We start from the raw sequence: 6,000 nt of genomic DNA, 5'->3' as shown, positions 1-6,000 counted from the left end.
ATATTAAATGAAGTTTGGTAATTAGTGATATTACTCCGAAATTACAGCATTAAATTTGGTTACAACGTGCTCCAGATGTTGATCTGATAGAGATCAAATTGTTCCATAAAGCTTTGAGCGGTTTCAAGTTTACAAATGGCTCATTTGCATATTAGATTTTGTTTTGTAATTCGTTATTTAACTCCGGGAGCACTGAGCGATGAAACCTGCAACATATAATGATCTGACAGATATCTCATTGTTCTGTGAAGCGTACTGCTATGTAATGAACCTGTTGTGAACTACTTGAGCACATTCAGTTCATATCTGGTTTTAAAACATTAAATGCAATTGATCGAAATATCCGAAAGTCAGAAAAGATTGCCCTAGCATATAATTTTAAAATCAACTATATTTGGAATTCGCATTTTGGCACATCTTAGGGAGCCCCTTCCGATCCAATTTCCATGGAAACGGATATGGTGACCCTCTTTTTATTTCAGTTTTTAAATGATATAAGAAAGAATGTATTTGCAAAATTTCATAAAAATGGAATTACTGTTAATTTTAGCAGGAATTTGTACTTCACCTTAAGTAATGCAGACTTCAAGAAGAGCATAAATAGAAATCAAATATGGCAACACTATCGTAACAAAGATTTGTTTATTGCAGAAATATCCTCACTCCGATCACTTTGTACAGCAACAGTCTTACCTTAAACTCAAGCGACAATGTGGTATTTTACATTGACTCCACTATTGGCGAGAAAACCAAGATCGTTGTTGGTTACATTCGTGACGAGGACACAGCCATTCAACTTACGTTAAAATTGCCAGATGGGAGCTCCATTACGGAAAATAGTCCAGCGTATACATTAGACACCTCGTTTAAAATAGTGACGATCCAAATACCAGGCCTGGCACAGGTTAATGCAATAAATAATCGTAGTTTTCGTAAATGGCAGACAACAAAATCTGCGCATTGTACATTTATGAGCACCGTATTTGTTCATATGAGTCTTAATGATGAAATATAACAAAGACAAGTATCAATTCATCAGATTAGCTTCGCTTGAACGGTCACAAGCGAGAGCGTTAGAACAGAGTCTGCAAAGAGGATGAAGTAGCCTTTCTCGGTCTGATGGCCAACATGGATCTATAATTATGCATGTTTCTTCGTTAATAGTAAAGTTACCTATCCGCTGTTCTGTCTTTATTTTTGCCATCTTCGAGGTCGGTAAATACAAATTGGTCATACACAATCCTAGCTGGTACTCACGCGATGTTACAGTTACCGTCCAATCAAGAAGTAGGGCGGCGGATGAATATCCTATCATTGCGGTGTCAGAATGGAGTGTGCAGAGTACTTCTCCGCCACAGGCCGCCATCCTCAATGTTGCTGTCACTCGGGGTAAAGATAACATCCCCTCTTAAAAAACGCATAAAATTCATCAAATAAGAGACTTGAATGAAAATGATATGCTAAAAGATTTCGTACAAATGTCTACTTTTGGCTGCGTAAGTAGACCGTCAGTCATACTTAGCCCATCAGAATATTTTGTCAAGCAATACCATGTCTGAATGCCTTCGAGCATAGATGTGTGCGACGAACATCAAAATAGTTTAAGTTAGAAAAGGAGGAAAATCAGACACTTACGAGGACCACTTTCCGTCAAACAGTGAAGTTACTTCGAACAAATTTAGTCACAAATAGGGTGATGACGTAAAATAAGTTTAGAAGAGTGCGTCATATTTACCATCATTTAGGTTTTACTCCTGTTATCGGCGCCGTGGTTGTAGCGACTATAGAAAGACCAGATGATGATTCTTTGACGTACACACTTCGCGATAACGGAGCAGGTGCAGATGTAACTAAGGAAGATGGGATTTATTCCATGTACTTCACGGACTTCAACGGAACTGGCAGATACAGCGCCAAGGTGGGACGAACAGATGGTTCTCTTTGATTAAGGCATTCCCAAATATCCGATTGTTGCACTATTATTTATTGACATTTACTTTCTACTTGATGCTAGTGCTCCTTTGTCCTCTAAAGCTATGCCCAGGTGATGAATTTGTTTTAAGACATAGCTTATAAAAAACGTGCTAAATAAAATATCATCTGAAAATGCATAAAGTACAATACATATCGGTAAAGAAGGCTGATAAAATCGTGTCAAATCTACTGTCCCTGGGGCTTCTTTTCGATGATCTGAACCCTTGCAACCCGGACACTATCAAAACACTTGGTCGCTTGCCTATGCTATTTAGTGTATCTGTATGAATTTGTGTACGTGCGTCTGCTACCCATTCTTTTAACAAATTGCATGCTTATTTCGTGCACAATGAAGGTCAAAGTAGAAAACGACGGGAATCAACTGTTGTGAGTCCAAGCAAGAAAACTGGGTTCGGACCAGCGATTGACCCAAACGTTGAGAGCGGTGACGAAGACGATACAGTACCTGAAGATGTCCCAACAGGGTCTTTTCAAAGAATAACGACTGGAGGAAGCTTTACATGTGAAGGATCTGCTTGCGATTGTAAAGTTCTCTTGGAAACGTTATTATTTCAGCGAATTGATACTAATGAAATATTACTTAGAAAGTTTAAAGCAAATAGATATTCAAAAGCTTACAGTGCTGGTAATTGTAGCATACGATGAGACAGAGGATGCGGCCATGCATCAGAATTAAATATTTGTCAGTGAAAATTCGCGATCACAGCATGTACATTGCACGATGGATGATAGTGTCTTTAAATCATCAAAAACATCAAAGGGACAGGAAAAGGCAGAAATTCCGTGAATTTTTTCCCAAAGTGATTGTTATGCCAGAAATAGGATAAGTTCACGTTCTGATTATGCTAGCGGTCTGATCGATTTACAAACATGACTGTTTTATGTTATACAGATTCCATGTATACAACTTCTATCCGCCGGCAAGAATTGACGACTTGAGTGTTCTCAGGAAGGATTCCGATAAAGGTCACGTGTCTTTTCAGTTCACAGCACCAGGTGATGATCTGGATCAAGGAATGGTAAGTTAAATAAATATATTCGTAGAGCGAGTCCAAGCCAATCAGGGACGACAATTTAAGACACTTGAGTAGATGAGCGAATCGCATTTCTTTTCATGTGTCGTTGTAAGGGGCTGCATCCGGCAACATTATTATGTTTTGTTCTATGTATCGAAGACATTTTCTTTCGGTACTTCTACGTTCTACAGCGTGTGAAATACGCAACATTTTCTGTTGGGTTGCTCTTCCTTTATTATAAAGCATGTATGTCAGATAGGGATGGACCATCACATACCGGTACTATTTTTCGGATTTTTTGCGTATGTTTCCCCAAAGTTTCCACTTTGTCGTTGGCCGACTTTAATGTAATTTTTTTCAAAAAAAAAAATTAACAAAACAGGTATGGTTGTAAAATTATTTTTACAGATTTTATTCAGGTTGCTTTTATCTATTTTTGAAGAAGTTCTGTGGGCACAAAATACAACTCAGCGAAAAACTCAAACGATGCACTTGGCATATTCTTTTTGAACACATCAAAAATATTTGGTCGACATTTGACAATAGATAAAATGGTAACGGTTATTACATGCGATTCGACCGAGTTTTCATTTATCTGTTCGATACTGTTCTTCTTACTGAGTGTGTAGGATATTTCGGAAACATTATCTTACGACTAAATTAAACTTAACTTCCACAAACTTCGAAGTCGTTTACTTGATGAAAAAATGTATTGCCTTCATTTTCTTGATCATTGAAGCGACCAGCTACGAATTCAGGGTACACCAGAACTTTACAACGATGCTGCGGGAGTTTAATAAGACTGACCTGGTGGATCACGAGATGGTCATCGAAGGTGATCTTTTGGCGCCAAAACCATTCGGCCAAACTGAACAATTTACCATCGAAGTAACGACCAGAACAGGTGAGAAGTGCCTGGTTGCGCGATAGTGAAGTGAAAATGTTCTTATAATACATGAATTATCTTGTACTAGAAATCTTTACAGCAACATGACGACCAATATCTCTAGGAATATGTTCAGAACATTTCAAATTGTGAGTGTGCCAATCTTTCGTCGGGTTTTTCCAATTACTACAGCCTCTGCCCTTAAATTTTGCTTTTATCTGTACTGCTTTCTCAGTATCACAGTCTCCATCGGTCTGTCTGCCAATTTGTCTATATGTCAGCCTCCCCAATGTCTGTGATCTATCAAACCACAAGTTTCTTCTTGGTTGTAATAGCACTTTCATATGTTTCAGTGAACACTATTGGTCTTCTTTCTCCGCAGATTCGACCGTATATGTGTTTTCTTTGTTTGCCATTGATGACTACGGTAACACTTCACCGCAATCGAACATCGTGACGGGTGTCTCTCGATCGTAACTTGAAAGCTGGTGTACCTGTCGTCACAATCGTAATCATTGTCCTTGTGGTATTTGCCATTATAACAGTGTTTTGTGTGATTGTTTACCTAAAATGCAGAAATCATCCCCGAGCAGCAGCCGGCAATGTGATAGCATGATGGACAAGTCCACTTTGATATGGGGAATGTGTTTACAGTCTTTTCCATCACTATTATAAACATCATAATTTCATAATTTACTAAATTTAAGATGCACTCAGACAAACATTTAAGACAGATGTTCATCCTGTAATCCATTAACTTTTGCTCCACAGTCAATTATGAGACTATAAATGACGTTCGTTAATTCTATATTATTGTAATTGTAAGGAGAATGACGGTTTGAAGTTCTGTATCCTTCCATGGAACACATGCAATTGATGGCTAGTATGATAATACTATGATAATACTGTTACTTTATTTTTCTAGCCATTTTAGATCGAGTTATTTTGGTTTCAGTATATATATGTATGTATATATAATATAATATATATATATATATATATATATATATATATATATATATATATATATATTACAATTATTACAACAATCTTACGATGTAATAATCGCAGTATAGAGTAAAATTCCAATGTAACAAAAGAGTTCTACTAAAGACTGTTGTGGAAATTTGAAGTGTCATTCCAAAAACCTACATCTACTTACTAGTGATGGATGCAGGATGCAATATGTAAGGGTAACTACAATCCAATATCCTGACGTATTAACATCCATTAGACAAACAAACCCACTTGTATATCATCGACTTGAACACACTTAGATAAGTTTATGTGCAGGTTGTTGAATTATTAATTGGAGATAGGTATACAGCAGGACAAATGGTAAGCAGTAATACGAAATAGGTTTTCTAGTAGAGGACAGTGACATTAATTTAAAGGTTACTAACTTATAGTTTAAGGTAGAATGCGTCTGGGTGACAAATAGTTGGACTCTAAAAATGTTACATTTATTTCTGATCTTCCAATTGTGGGGGCTCATTTTAAAGCTTTTGGATCAAGAAAAATATCACCGCCTTATTTTTTCGAAAAGCGAAAATTGTATGCTACTTAATAGAGTTAACATAGTGATGACGACCATTTTGACTTTCAAATATCGGTAAATAAAGAAAATTGTTTCTCAAGAACCAAACATTGTACGGTGATCCCTCATCCTTGATTTTCGAATAGAACGGTTGAAAGTGTTATTGAGAAATTTTTAAACAAAAATCTAGAAGTGTTTCACTTACGAGGCTCATCCTAACTCGAACAAGTTAGGCCTATAGGAAAAGCGGACGATAAAGAAATACTTTATGGATATAAGCCGTTTGGGATCTTTTATCCAAGTCTTCCAAGCACAGTTATCCACCCTGTACCAACAATAGGGTCTATCTGCTAAAACTGTATGTTTAATCCATCACGTTCCTTTCTCGTGATTCGCTTCGCCAATAGTGCTTTATCAACGCCTTTATCGCCTTCCCAAATCAGACTGACATTTCTACCCTCAACAAAGACACTTCACGTCACAGCACTCCACGCATTGTCTCTCACCCACAGTGTTATGATTCACTGTTTGCAGCCACTGTCTAATATTAGTGATTTTCGGGATGA

At 37.2% G+C, this 6,000-nt stretch overlaps 1 long non-coding RNA gene across 1 annotated transcript; it reads left to right on the top strand.

Annotated features, from left to right (window-relative positions):
• The first annotated feature begins 1,215 nt into the window (after window positions 1-1,215).
• LOC139120710 (uncharacterized) lies at window positions 1,216-2,709 on the top strand. The gene is made up of 3 exons (XR_011549136.1): window positions 1,216-1,389; window positions 1,746-1,918; window positions 2,330-2,709. It is a non-coding gene; the product is annotated as an uncharacterized lncRNA (long non-coding RNA).
• Window positions 2,710-6,000: the final 3,291 nt, after the last annotated feature.

The sequence above is a fragment of the Ptychodera flava genome, chromosome 20, assembly GCF_041260155.1.
Source record: "Ptychodera flava strain L36383 chromosome 20, AS_Pfla_20210202, whole genome shotgun sequence".
Classification (NCBI taxonomy): Eukaryota; Metazoa; Hemichordata; class Enteropneusta; family Ptychoderidae; genus Ptychodera; species Ptychodera flava.
Note: the sequence above shows the minus strand (reverse complement) of the source record. Positions and strands in the feature narration are given on the sequence as shown.